The 14,685-nt window shown below is 45.3% G+C and overlaps 1 protein-coding gene across 1 annotated transcript in view; it reads right to left on the bottom strand.

Annotated features, from left to right (window-relative positions):
* BRINP1 (BMP/retinoic acid inducible neural specific 1) overlaps positions 1-11,622 on the bottom strand; it is a 198,645-nt gene extending 187,023 nt beyond the window's left edge. The window contains 1 exon segment of the mRNA NM_001260978.1: positions 11,281-11,622. The gene's annotated coding sequence lies outside the window, so the exon portion shown is untranslated.
* Between the last annotated feature and the right edge of the window lie 3,063 nt (positions 11,623-14,685).

Raw genomic sequence — 14,685 nt, 5'->3', positions numbered from 1 at the left:
TAGATTGTTAAGGAGATTTAAGAAAGCTCCTTCCAGTGGCACCATTTATAACATCTCCTGGAACATGAAAGATGGATGCCTTTCTGATTTAGGCATGTACAGGATCAGGATTGAAGACAGAGTCTGCATGACAGAGTGGAAGAAGATTTGCAATGACTAACCTAGTCCAAGACAATAGAGATTAGGCAGCAATATTCAACCTTGTCTTTGGGACACCACCAAGCTGCTAAAAGCTGGACAATGCCTTCCGCTGGTGGATAAAGGAATGGCAGTTCAAAGACAGAATATTACATACACTCGCTGATAACATACACTGGGCTTGGAACCTGATGCTCTCACCTATTGTATATCTTGGGGCAAATCCTTTTACCTCGGACCACAATGTTCTCATCTGGAAAATGGTGAGTATATTACAATTTCAGAGTGTTACTGTAAAGGTTAAATGAGATATAACATGTGACCACATGCAAACACTTGATAAAATAAATGAGAATAAGGACGAAGAGGGGAATCATAAGAAGGATGATAAATACAGTTCACACAAGAGCATCCATCACGCTGTCAATCATCTACTTTCCCTTATGCACCTGATGAATACCCTGTCTCACATATTAGAAAACCAAATCAAAAGTAAGATGGGCTGTACAAGGCGAGGGTTCTAAAACCAACTCAGGTATGGATTGATCTTAAAAAGAGTTTATATGTATTAAAAAAAAAAAAGGAGAGGTTGGGCATGTTGGCTCACGCCTGTAATCCTAGCACTTTGGGAGGCTGAGGCAGACAGATCACGAGGTCAGGAGTTCTAGACCAGCGTGGGCAACACAGTGCAACCCTGTCTCTACTAAAATATAAAAAATTAGTCAGGCGTGGTGGCGTACACCTGTAATCCCAGCTACTCAGGAGGCTGAGGCAGAAGAATCACTTGAACCTGGGAGGCAGAGATTGCACTGAGCTGAGATCGTGTCACTGCACTCCAGCGTGGGTGACACAGTGAGACTCCATCTCCAAGAAGAAAAAAAAAAAGGAGAGAGAGAGGTTGGAATTTGAGCTGGACTGTGTTGAAGATGACTTTCTGCCTTTATGGTAGATGATCCTATGTCTATATCTGGTCTTTACATCTATATCTCATTTCTGGCCTGTTATAACACAGAGAAATTGGAAATCTGCCTCTGTCATTTTGCGTTCTCCCATGCCTTATCCTACTTTCTCTCTCTCTCTCGCCTAATCACTGTTATCCCACTGCCACATGGTGGGGAGGTTAGTAGAAATAATTGAATGCGCTCATTTGCAAGGCAGTGCCTTGAACCTAATAATGCTTTTATTCCTATATGTTATTTCCAGTTTGAGCACATACCTGAGAGTATGAGCAATGGCTAATCTAATATAAGATGGTGTGGAAATCATAAAAAGCAGTAACAGTTAATGTTTATATAGTGTTGATGATCTTCCAGGCACTGTCTGAGGCACCTATCATATAAACTAACTAAATCCACACACACCTCTACGAAGTTACTATTATTATTGCTGCTGTTTTTGAGATAGAATCTCACTTTGTCACCCACCCTGAATTGCAGTGGCATGATCACAGCTCACTGAAACTTTGAACTCCTTGGTCCAAGTAATCCTCCTGCCTCAGCACCCCCGAAGTAGCTAGGACTACAGGCACACGCCACCACATCTCGCTAATTATTTTTTAAATTTTTTTGTAGAGACAGGGTCTTGCTAAATATTGCTCAGGCTGGTCTCAAACAGCTGGCCTCAAACAGCTGGCCTCAAGTGATCTTCCTGCCTCAGCCTCCCAAAGTGCTGGGATTACAGGTGTGAGCCAGCATGCCCAACCTGGAGTTACTATCATTATAGTACTCATTTTACAGATGAGAAAACTGGCACAGAAACATCAGGTCATCTGCCCCACATCAAATAGCTAGAAAGTGGCAGAGCAGGTATTCAAACTCCAGCAGACCCAGGCTTTCAACCTCTGTACTTTCAAGTCAGAAAGAAGTAGATTCAAATCCACGAGAAAACACAATTGACTCAGCATATGGCCTTGGGCAAGTGGCGTTACTGCTCTGAGCTCAGTTTCATCATCTCTAGAATGGGGCACAATACTCCCCATGCATGAGCTTGTTGAGAATATTTAGTCGGCTATCTATATCAAGTATCCATTGCAGCACAAAGAATATGTCATGTGCTTGGCACATCCACTTTTTCACTCCAAGAACGGCTTTAGGGCAGTGACACTTCAGCCATCTCTAAATGTTAGGGATGAAGATCCTTCCAGAGCCCCCTCAAATTCCAGTCCATGCTCTGCCTACATGTATCATTCCCACTGTCAGGGAAGAGAGAGAGGTAAGCAAAAACTGGAGCTGACTTGGTAATATTTTCAGGAATCATTTGCAAGCCTTCACTGGGCTTTCAATGTTGTTGTCCTATCAATATACATTCAGAATAAAATTCTTTATAACCCCTCTCAGTCCTCCCCAGCCTTCGCTAACTCTGGCAATGGCATTTGATGTGGACCACTTCACCTAAAAGAACTATATCTCCAAAATGTGTCCCAGCAGCAAAACCATATTACCAACCCTTGCCAGGTAATCTAATTTTCAATCTTTCCTAAACATACCAAAGTGCTGATTTTCTTTTTTAATGGCCCCTATGCTTGTGCAGATGTTTTTATCATCCCAGCCAACACTTCCTGTAGGTCCTTCCTTTATCATGTGCCTGTAAACTGAGAACCCAACAAATTCCATAAGAAATCTGGCTTATCTACTACCATGTGAAGGGAAACGTACTCACGGAAGGCAGTTGTCTCTTTCACAGTTCTCTGTTTGCTCTTCTAGGTTTATCTTGGAGTTCCTGGGGACTCTAGGAATTCCACAGCCTACTAGAGTTTCATCTACTTTTGAGGATTGCTAAATCTTAGAATGGAGACTTGAGAATTCACCACTTTTTCCCCAAAAAGCAATCATATCCTGGATGTCTGCCTTTCCTCCATCTGAATCAGCTTGTAATCTGTAACGCGGCTGTTCTCCATTATCCCCAAGATCCATTATTTCTCACAGAGGTTCCCACTGACTCATTTGCAGGACCTTTGCAAGGCTAGATAAATTATATCTTAGAAATCTCCCAGGGCCAGTACTGGGTTAACCCTTACATAGGGTTCTAGCTGTTCACATAGGCCATTTACTCAGAGCCCTGCTGCTCTGACCTTTGCAGTTTACACAAAAATGGTTGCATGTTGCTTTTGTTAATTGCCTTATCAATCTACCTCCCACCCTTGGGGGAATACAGTCTTCTAGCTATCCCAAGATGGCCCCAACTTCCTTGTATACAGCTCTGCACCCTGTGAGAAAACCCCTGCAAACGGAGAACAAAATTTGTTCAGAATGATATATTTTGTGTCCTTGCCAGGCTCTCCATTCCTTTGTGGGGATAGCAGGAAGCCCGGGTAATTTATGACTCTTAACTTTCTCATACCCAGTCTTATTCAGTCTATTCTCCTTAAGGCCACTTGCATTCTCCAAAAGATAGTTCCCTCAGGAGACAAAGATCCCCTTCACCCTCATATGAAAAAAAAATTAATTTCACTTTTTCTCAGCCTCATTATCTCCTTAATTGTCTTCTTTGCCCCCTCAGTAGCAAAGACTGTCTATGGATCTCTAGGCAGTCTTTCTGGGCTGCTGTGTTCCATGAGGACAGTGGGTTTCATGTTAACACTTAATCACTTTGGTATCAGGAGTTGCCACAGCACAGAATCACTATCTCACCACCACTCAGCCACACTGTCTCAAAACACGTCTGTGCTGTAAGGTACGACCTCTTTTAAATCTGCTTATTTTTTAGAAGACATCTAAATCTTATGAGGAAGCACAGCTACCGTGAGTGTCCCTCTCTTTTACAAGAACTTTGTCATGCAACATATTCTTCTTCTTTTTTTTTTTCAGACAGAGACTCACTCTGTCACCCAGGCTGGAGTGCAGTGGTGCGATCTTGGCTTATGGCAGCTTCTATCTCCCAGGCTCAAGTGACCCTCCCACCTCAGCCTCCCAGGTAGCTGGAACTACAGGTGTGCACTATTATGCCCAGTTACAGTTTTTGCTTGCTTTTTTTTTTTTTTTTTTTTGAAATGGAGTCTCTCTCTGTCGCCCAGGCTGGAATGCAGTGGTGCGATCTCAGCTCACTGCAACCTCTACCTCCCAGGTTCAAGCGATTCTCCTGCCTCAGCTTCCTGAGTAGCTGGGATTACAAGCGCACGCCACCATGCCCAGCTATTTTTGTATTTTTAGTAGAGACAGGGTTTCACTATGTTGGTCAGGCTGGTATGGAACTCCTGACCTCATGATCCGCCTGCCTTGCCCTCACAAAGTGCTGGGATTACATGCGTGAGCCACCGCGCCTGACTGCAACATTTTCCTAGAGCCAGGCAATATACCTTCAGTGAAGCAAGCCACAGCTGGGCCCTTCTCAATTTAGAGAAGGCAAGCCTGGAGAGATAAAGATAGGTTCTTAAGGAGGTCTACATATATAGTGATGGAAGCCAGGGCTGGAATTAGGTACCCTGAGTCCCTGTGCTCTTTTTGTATAACATTCTGAATTAATGGAGACATAAAAGAAAAAGATACAGCCTGTGATCTCTGAGACCTTACAGTTCACTGTCGACGTCCTCCTCACCAGTATCACTACTGATGTGTCTTCCTTTAGACTTCCCCTTACCCAAAATTCCCACAGAACTTCTGAAGTGACAATTATCAATCTATCATGAATGACAATTATTTATAGATTTGCAGATCGGTACTATTAGATTGCCAGCACCTAGCAAGATTCATCACCATACCCCCCAAGTCACTTTATCCAAAGCCTTTCCAAGACAAGATATGCAATAAATATTTGCTGATCCAAACTGAAAACTTCCAGTTTTCATTCTTTTTCACAAGACTTCATTTAAATTACTTTATCCCCACGTATTCATTCTCTTCTTCCTTTTCTATCCGTTTCCCCTACTCTTGTTTCTCCTCCCTTTAGACTATTGTATCTCCAGTGTATGGCATTCAGAGTAGGACTAGAAATTAAAATAAGAAAACTTGTTGAAATTACTGATTAAACATGGACTTAATAAAAACCCATCAAGAGTACTTGACAATGACCTGTCAATTCTCAAACTCTCCTTAGTCCTCAAACTTCCAACGAGAGATGTCAAGGAAAAGATGTCAAAACTTCTCACTCTCCTGTACAGGCCATTGTGATCAGCCCCTGCCTACCTTCCTAATTCCCTTTTATGTCATTTTCCCAATTTGAAAGCTTCAGCCACACTGGCAGGTAGTCCATCTCTTAGACTTCCTAAGCTTGTCCCAGTGAAGTGACTCCATGGTTTGTTTGGTTTGGTTTGGTTTTTTGAAACAGGGTCTTACTCTGCTGCCCAGCTGTAGTATAGTAGTGCAATCACAGATCACTGCAGCCTCAACCTCTCAGGCTCAAGTGATTCTTCAACCTCAGCCTACTGAACAGCTGGGACTACAGGCACCACAATGATTATGATGATGATGATGATTGTAGAAATGGGGTCTTGCTGTTTCCCAGGCTGGTCTAAAACACCTGGGTTCAAGCGATCCTCCCACCTCAGCCTATTAAAGTGCTGGGATTACAGGCATGAGCCACCAAGCCCGGCCAACTCCATTTTATTCTTCTCTCTGCCTCTAATGCTCTTTCCCCACAAAATTACATGGCTGATTCCTTCTCATTTATGCCTCAGTTCCAATATCACTTTCTCAGAGAAGGCTTCTCCTAGCTACTCAATCTAAAATTATACCATCCACATTCCTTTCTAGCACATTACCACAACTAGTGGTGTGACATTTAATATTATATAAAATTATTTTGCTTATCTATTTGTTTACTCATTGATTATTCATCTCTCTCCTCTAGATTGTGAGCTTAATGAAAACAAGGCCATGGCCATGTTCATGCTACATTTCTAAAGCCCAGACCTATGCTATTCAAATACAGTAGCCACGAGCCACATACAGCTATATAAATTAAAATAAAAATTAATGTAAGTTAAATAAAATTAAATATTCAGTTCATCAGCAACACTGGCCACATTTCAAGTGTTCAGCAATCATACATGGTTAGTGGCTACCATATTGGACAGCACAAAAAACATGTCCATCATCACAGATAGTTCCATTTGACAGTTCTCGTCTACAGCAATGTTTGGCAAACAGTAGGCACCCAACAAATATTTGTTGAATAAATCCTCACTCAATTTCAGCTCATCCTTCCCCGTTTTTTGGTGGTATCTAAGCCCTAAAAGTGAGGTAAACTAGACAATTTCCCTAGGACAGTATTCAGGGTGCCAAAAGGCCTTCAAGCAGATGCTACAGAAGACAGGGCTGTGAAGACAACCCCCTCCATTCAGAAAGAAAATTGATGTGAAATAATTTTGCTTTCATAATATTCAAAGAACTGATAACTGGAAGAGAATTACACTTGTGCGATTTCAGAGACAAATGGATAGAAGGATGATTTAGGGGCAAAGTAAGAAAATATTCCAACAAAGCTCTTCAAATATGGCATAGGCTGGTTTGTGTGGTAATGAACTTGCTGTCACTAAAAGTAATAAAACTGACGTTTTGGTCATGTATTATTGGCATTACAAAAAGAACTCATCATTCCTGAAAATGGAGAAAAGTTTGGTTACTGAGAAACCTTCAGAGGTTTTCTTTGATCCAGTGACTCAAGACACCTTCATACCATCAATTTCAAAGAGTTCATAATAAGTCCCAGCTATTTCTAGCATCTATTGAACAACCCGATGTTGCCAGCCATTCATAACAGTTACCATTAACTCAGTGGTACCGTGAAAAGAGCAGAGATGACGTAAGAAGGAAGACAGATTCAAATTCTGGCTGTGATGGTTATGTGATCTTGGTCAAGGAGTCTAACCAGCCTGGGCTTCACTTTCCTCTTCTGTAAAAGGGGCTGTATCTGTCCCACTGGGTGGAAAGAAAGACTACATGAGAGAGCAAAACTAAAGACCCTGGAACACAGGAAGTCAATGTTCACTTCCAAGTAGGGTCTAATTTTCATCTGTCTGTATTATCATTGGAATCCCCATATTCTTGGTATAGGCAAAAATGCCATAACGTCATTGCTTTAAATGAATATGAAGCAATTGTTAGCTAGAAAGTGTGACAGACAGACAGAGAGATGACAGTTGCCATTGAGATGCAACATGAAATGCAAGGGCAAACATTTATAAAGCAACTACTCTGTGTCAGTCCCTGCTCCTGAGACCATACTGAAGAGGGTAAGACAGACCTATACCCAGGGCACTATAGAGCAGGGCAAACAGCGACACAAACTAAAATAGAGTTTCAGATAAAATGGTACAGAAAAATCAGGTGATAAAGAGATTAATTCCAAAATAAGATCTTGAGAAGACTTCTTGGAAGGGTCATTTGAGCTACATGTTGAAATATGGGTGGAATTTTGATAAAAGTCGTGGCTGAATGTGGGAGCTAGTGGAAAGAATAATAAAGATAATCTTTGCAGAAGGGAGCACAACTGGAAAAATTATTTAAGAATGACATTTAAGGACCTGTCTTCTTCACATGACCTCCATCTTGTCTTTAACATGGTTACCAGTAGTTCAGCAGCCAATTTGTTAAGCTTTGTATTTCAGCAAGGGAAAAGCAGGAAAAGAAGGGTAGGGTATGTCTAACCTTAATGGCCTGTTCAAGTGATAATGTACTGGTGATTTCCTGCAAGGAATTGGGAAGGAAAAACAGAGAGGCTGCTAATCAAAAAATGTCTCCTTGCACAACTGAAGGGCCTCTGGGCAAAGACCTTTTCAGAAAAATGGAGGACTTTATGATCCAGAACATAAACTCTTGCCAGCACTAAGAAAGAGATGTTGAATTTGACCTGATCAGGGGAGGGTGTTTTTACAGTCCTTGCCTGTACCAGCGGCAAAGATACTCATTGCAGCCTGAGCTGGGTCGTCTAAACTCAACGGGGGCCCAAGAGCTGATTTGGAATCTCTGAGCTGTTTCTCCTTGGTTGAAATGGAGTCACAGCTCCCCCTTCTGGGAGCTAAAGTGCCATCTAGCCCCGGAAAATCCTGCATGGAAAAGGCTCTATTGCAGATGGGCCTAAAACCCCCATGTTTTTCAGTACTTGCCTGCACCCGGAAACAGGCATCTAGAAGTCTAAGAGCACACTTTTGAGTGAACTCGATTCTGACTTCTCCAGGTCTCTCTTTCACAGGGCTTTACATTTCTCCTTCCTGGAGTTTATGAGTCCTAGTTGTCACATGGGAGATGCTTTATATGGGAGAACACAATTTCGTGTGGAGGTTCTCTTTTTTGGAAATGTAGCAAGTAGGAAAGGTTTCTGGATCTTTGTGTGCACATGTGTGTATAAGCACACCTATTCATGTATGCTTGCAGATGTTCCTGTGCCTGTAACATGTATAAATGTCTAGGGGTGAGATTCTAATTAATATAAAGAAATTAATTTGCCTGAAGTATTTGCACTGGTGGATGGGTGTACATTTTGCTCTCTGGAAACCAGTGCATTCCTTAATAAAAATCTCAGATACAGACCAGACACTTTGCTGGGTTCTGCCTACCAGTCATACTCAGTACTGGGTCCTTGCTTGTGGGTAATTCTCTAAAGACACTGGAGAAGGAATCTATGTTTTCTCTCTGTCTCTCTGTCTCTCTCAATCCTCCCCACCCCACCCCGTGTGTGTGTGTGTGTGTGTGTGTGTGTGTGTGTGTGTGTGTGTGTGTGTGTTTGTGTGTTTTGGGAACAGTGATTGAGGCATTGGACCTTTTCTTTTCAGGGTCATGTTTCCAGATAGAAAAACCTTGAAATGCATCTCTGAAAATGTGAAGTTTCATGAGGGAAGACAAGCGATTGTCTTGGTAGGGGTCGTGGTGGCAGGGTGGCAAGATGGGGGTGGGAGCAATATACAGTCCCAGGCAGTGTGGGAGGAGTGGAAAGGTATTGCTCTAGCTGATAAGCCTAGATTCTAGTCCTAGGCATGCCACTCACTCACTACTGAATATTGGAGAATTCTCATCCCCTCTTTAGGCCACACTGCCTTTCTGCTCTTTAATATTCCTTCCAACTTCAATCATCTATGAATTAGGAAAGAGAGAAAATGAGGCAGTTCCCAAAAAGGAGTCTCCTCCTTGGCTCTAGTACCCCCTACCCAAGACAATCCAGGGAGGTCTGCTCTGACATCCTGAAGGAGATTCTCTGTGGCTGTGTGAAGGCTTCAGCCTGAGGTATCAGTCTCTGGACAGAGAATGGTATGTCTGCAAGTGCCTGCAGGTAGAACCCACCCGTCAGGGCAGGTTCCTACAAATACATGTTTGCTTTTATCTCTCCCCAGAATATGAATATATACATATATGTGTGTGTGTGCACGCACGCACGCACGTGTGTATTATATATACATATATATTTCTTCCTAGAATATACATGTGTACATTTTTTAGGCCAAGTATATTTCTACTTTTTTTCCCTAAGAGGCCTTGTCAGCGGCCCCTCCGAGCTGAGCTAGACAAGAGGCTGTGTCCCAGCGTCACAGCCCTTGTCTTCTCCTAGCCTCCCTGGCTGAGAGTAGAACGGCTGCCGCTTACCTTGAGAAAGTAACAGCTGCCGAGTCTGGAAGCCATGCTAACAGCAGTAAAACTCAGCATTTTTGCTGAGTAGGGCAAGCCTTTAAGAGGCAGCTGGGAATCAAATCAATGGCTGGCCCCAGAGCCCAAGCCCAACAGTACCAAGCCAGGGTGGCCAAGAGACCTACCTAAAGAGCCTTCCAGGAGGTGGAGGAAAGAAGAAAGAGGGCCTTGACCCAAACTGCCTTCCTGGCTGAGATTCTTCCATGGCCCCCCTGCCCTTGGCAGTATTTCAGAGCCAAGTGAGAGATGCGAGGTGCAAACCGACAGCAGTTTAAGTCAATTACTGCCACATTCTGTTATAGGTTCCCCACTCAGAGCCCCTTTTCAAATTGTAGATCTCCCTCAGTAATGAAACACTCTCTCTCTCTCTCTCTCTCTCTCTCTCTCTCTCTCTCCCTCCCACTTCTCTGCCTTCTCCCAATATCCTCCTAACTCCAGTGGAGCCATGGAGAGGCATATTTAGGAAGAGACTCTCTGGGGGCTTCCCCGCCTGAAAGGGGGAAAGAAAGACGAATCTGTCTTAGAAAGTGCCCCATCCATCTCCTTCCATATCATCCAGAGCTGCCCCTAAATGAAATTTCCTCTGAGACCCTTTGCAACTGTGATGGATGAGCAAGTCCCCGAGGACGCTTTCTCCTTTCCCTTGAGGGGGGATCCATGCAAACTTGCCCAGATCCTCCCCAAAAGCACCAGAAGCCAGACGGGCTGTGTTGATTGCAAACGCGGATGCAGGGTAAATCCCTATCCCAGACTTGCCAAGCCCCAGATAAGGAGGCCACGGCTGACTTCCCCCTTTCTCTGTCACCCACTATCCAGTGTCTCCAAATTCCCATCAGAATCCTGGAGTCTGTCCAGTGTGGAATTTAAAGTGACAGCGTCTCATTTGCCTCGGGGGTTGGCCATGTCTCTTTCATATTAAGCGGTGGGTCCCAGGGTAGCAGGATTCCACCGTTTGGAGGAATTTTCCTTCAAACGTACCAACATTGGGCTAAAGAAGGTGCCATCTACAGCCCCATAATCCTCCCCAAACCCCAAGCCCAGAGCCCCAAGAGGAAGTCCACAGCGGGTTTCCCGATGACTACGTGATCCTATAGTAAGGGTCCCATTCCGTGTAAGCTGGAGAGACCTAATTAAAAAGACACACGAGCGCACACACACAAACACATACGTACAAACATGCACACACACATCGCGCCGTAAGTAGGTTATAGGACCTCTCTCTCTTCACCCCTCCCTTACACACACGGACACACACACACACCACACACACGCATCAAACGCAAACGACGCCGCACACGCAAACACACACTAGCACCACATCAAGTTCCCACCATGGTGCACACGTCGGGAGCGCGCGGGGACACACACGCCACTCACTCAAACCCGCAATTAACCCTTTGAGCCCAGGCACAGGAACCCCCTCCCTAGAACCGGAGAAGACTTGGAGGCGGCGGGGCGGCCAGGTGAAGAGCGGACAAGGGTGCCCGGAGGGGGAGGGGCAGGGCAGCGCGGGGGCGCCCCTAATGCGGTCCGGGGCCGGGTCCAAGGGCAGCGGGGCTGCTGGGCGCTGCACCCGGCGCCGCCTTACCTGGAGTCAATGTCCGTCTTTGGCGGAGAGCTGCGGGCGGACGCTTTTTATTCGGCTCGGTGGGAACTTGGGAAAGCCCTGCGTCCAGCTCGCATTCCGGGCACGGCGCGGGGACTGCAGGCGTGGGGGTACCTGGCTCCTAGCAGCCTGGCTCATACTCAGCCGTAAAGTCCCCTTCGCTGGTCCCGAGGACAGGCATGAATCCCGGCTCCGGAAGGCGGTCACTACTCCCTCTGCCTCCCGGCTGTCTCGCTCTCGCTCTTGCTCGCTCGCTCGCTCTCTCGCTCTCTCCCTCTCTCGCGGGTTCGCTCGCCTGCGCTCTCCTCCTCCCCCCGCGCCAGATCAGTTTGCAGCCGTGGGGACCGGGAGCAAGGCGGCTGGCGAATGGAGAGGGAAGTCCAAGTGCGCCGCGGTCTCCGGGCGGGGAGCGGCGGAGGCCGGGCTACGCGGGGGGAGGGACTTAGCCATCGACGGCCGAAAATGAATGGGGGAGCGGCGGCCTGGGGGCGGGGAGGGAGGAGCCGAGCGCCGGGGTTGCTTCCGAGGAGTGTTTTGTACATCTTTAGGCGAAGGAGGAGGAGAAGCCAGAGGATGAGAGACGGGAGGCCGCCTCGAGGGAAGGGCGGCCCGGGTGGGCTGGGGCTGAGCTGTGGGGAGTTTCGTGGGTCTGGGGGGTGTACGGTGTTGTGTCTATGAGCACGAGCATCCAAGGGGACCGTGCGTATGCGCAAACCCGGAATCCTGGTGCCCTTAAGCGTGACTGTACTGTGTGTGTCGCGAGTACCTGAGTGTTTCTGGGGCCGCAGGTGTTTCCATGGCCGCGTGGACCCATCGAGTATGGGTTTTGTCTTGGGAGGTGCCCGTGTGGGTCCGTTTGTGTCTGCCCGTCTCTCTGTGAGTGTTTGACACTGTTTCTCTCGGTGTGTAGGCGAGAGCCCACGTAACCTCCCAGAATGAAGCAAGAGCTTCTTTACGTAGGCAGGATGTAGGAGTGAGAAGCTGAGGGGACACGAAGTTCTCTGGAGACCACCAAAGGCGGGGAAGGGGCGAGGGTACAGGGAGTAAGACATGAAAATGAAAAGCAAAAGACTCCACAATCAGCCTGAGATGCAGGCTGGGGCTGCTAACATGGGGCCTCTCCCTGAAGCAGAAAATAAAGCCCTCCTATGATCTCAATTCCCACACAGCGCACATTTTGTATATTTGTTTACTTTGCTTCCCTTCTGATTTAAACTAAATCAGCAATGCAGATTCCTAGTCCCTTGAAGATTAGGCAAGAATAGAAAGCATTAAGGCTACCAGACGGAGGGGCAGGAAGTCACAGGAAAAGGTGATGGAAAATATAAAAGAGCCAGATTCAATAGAAGTGCAGGCTCGAGAGAGGTTGGAGTCCTGTAGCTGTGTGGTCTTGGTCAAATTACTTACCCGTTAAGCCTCAATTCCTTGTCTATTTAATAGAATAATAATATATCTACCCATCTAATAGGGCTGATGTGGAATTGTAATGAGTTAATATATGCAAAGGCACTTAGACTGCTCATGAGTTAACGTATGCAAAGGCACTTAGACTGCTCCCTGACACCTAGTGAGTGCTCAGTGCACGCTGTCTGCTTTTATGATTTCCATTGTATGTTTTTGGTTTGTTTGTTTTTTAATTCAAAGGATGATAAGAGAGAGATGTGACCACCAGGGAGGCCTAGAACAATCTAAGAGCCAGTGAACTAATTGGAGGAAGAGGAGTCTTGAAACAAAATGGAAGAGAAATGTTTGAGTGATGAACTGGGAACTTGGGAAAAAATTATTTAATCAATAAAGAGAAAGGGGAAAAGAGAGGAGAAGACATAGAGCTAGCCAGAATGATCCTGGCTCTCAGGAGGTCAGGACTGAGGGGAGAGGAAAGGGAGAGGAGCAGCAGCCAGTGCATGCTTTTCAGCCTCCACTGGAATCCCAATGAGGAGGAGTCAGCACCACGGACAGCTCTCCAACCACTAACTCACCCAGCGATTTCTCTTTCCGCCTGGTGGAAAATTCTCCCTTTTTTCTTGGGCAACTTTCTCTTTCCCTTGGCTTCTGGCCCACGTCCAGGTCTTGAACACAGGTTCCCCATGGCAGTTCTGACTTTGATTCTGACCATGAAAAAATAATCCCACCACACACACTGCTTCTTCCACCCAACGCAGTATGAAACCCCAGGTCGCTATCTCTTGCCTCTCCTCCTTTCTTTATTTTCTCTCCTTCTCTTTCTGTCTGTACCCCATTCCTTCTTTTTTTCGTCGCTATATTTTTCTTTGTCTCCCCATCATCCCCCAGCTGAGATCTACTTCCATGACGGTTAGTAGGCAACAGCAACCCTGCTGATAATGCAGTTCTGAAATCAATCTGAGACAACGTAGTCAGGCAACTTCAGATGAAGACCAAAGTTCTGACTGATTCTTCTTAACCCTTTCCTTATAATCAGTCTCCCAAGATGGGTTGTGGTCCACATACCTTAGAAAGATGGGACTTAATGCTTTGGAACACTGTCCAGTCTTCCTCTTCCTCACCCCACACAGTCAATATTTCCCTAAAGAAACAAAGAGCTCTTCCTGGTTCCAACTACTGTTACACAGAGAGAAAGAGGAGAGATAATTTTGAACTTTTACCGTGCACCAAGCATTTTATTTGCAATGTTTTGAATATTATTGCTTACAATTCTGAAAATACTTTGCAGTATGAGATAGAAAATACTATCCCATCTTTACGGAATAGGAAATTGAGTCTTGAAAAACTTAAGTAGCATGCCAAAATATAGCTAGTAGGTGATGGAGTTAGGAATTCAACACCCAAGTCCAAGTCCAAAATCTTTATCCTCTGGGAATAATGGGGAAGCCCTGGGGTGATTAGAAGTTCTTGGAATTTTATGGAGTCACTGCACCCAACCCTAAATATCAACTTAGATGTCTGGAGGCATTGCATTATCTGTGCCCCATCCCAATGGATGATTTAATGTATCTTGTCCCTGGAGAAGGAGGTGAAGACTTTGCATGGACAGATTTAAGGCTCACTCGAGCCTTATGGTTTCTGAGTTTTGAATAAAACTCCAAGCTTTCCAGGTCTTAGTTCATTTGCATTTGGCTCAGTTTAGCTTCCCTGTTTCTATGAAGAAAGGCTAAGAGGGCCATTTTAAAATGTCTCCAAAGACTCCTTGGTCATCAGAAAACTTCTCAGTGCAAAGCATGTCTAATGACTTACGGAGAATGCAGTCAAAACCATATGGATAACATTTTTGCAGAAATACACACGGGTGGGAAAAGGTTTAGAGGCCAAAAATATATTTCTTTTTTTCTTCTTTGCCAAAGAAAGAACATTTAAGGCAGCTTGAGATATGTGAGAAATGTCTTGTTCTTTCTTTGGGGTGGGTGTTGC

The sequence above is a fragment of the Macaca mulatta genome, chromosome 15 (assembly GCF_049350105.2).
Source record: "Macaca mulatta isolate MMU2019108-1 chromosome 15, T2T-MMU8v2.0, whole genome shotgun sequence".
NCBI classification, from domain to species: Eukaryota; Metazoa; Chordata; class Mammalia; order Primates; family Cercopithecidae; genus Macaca; species Macaca mulatta.
This window is presented reverse-complemented; position numbering and strand designations above follow the sequence as displayed.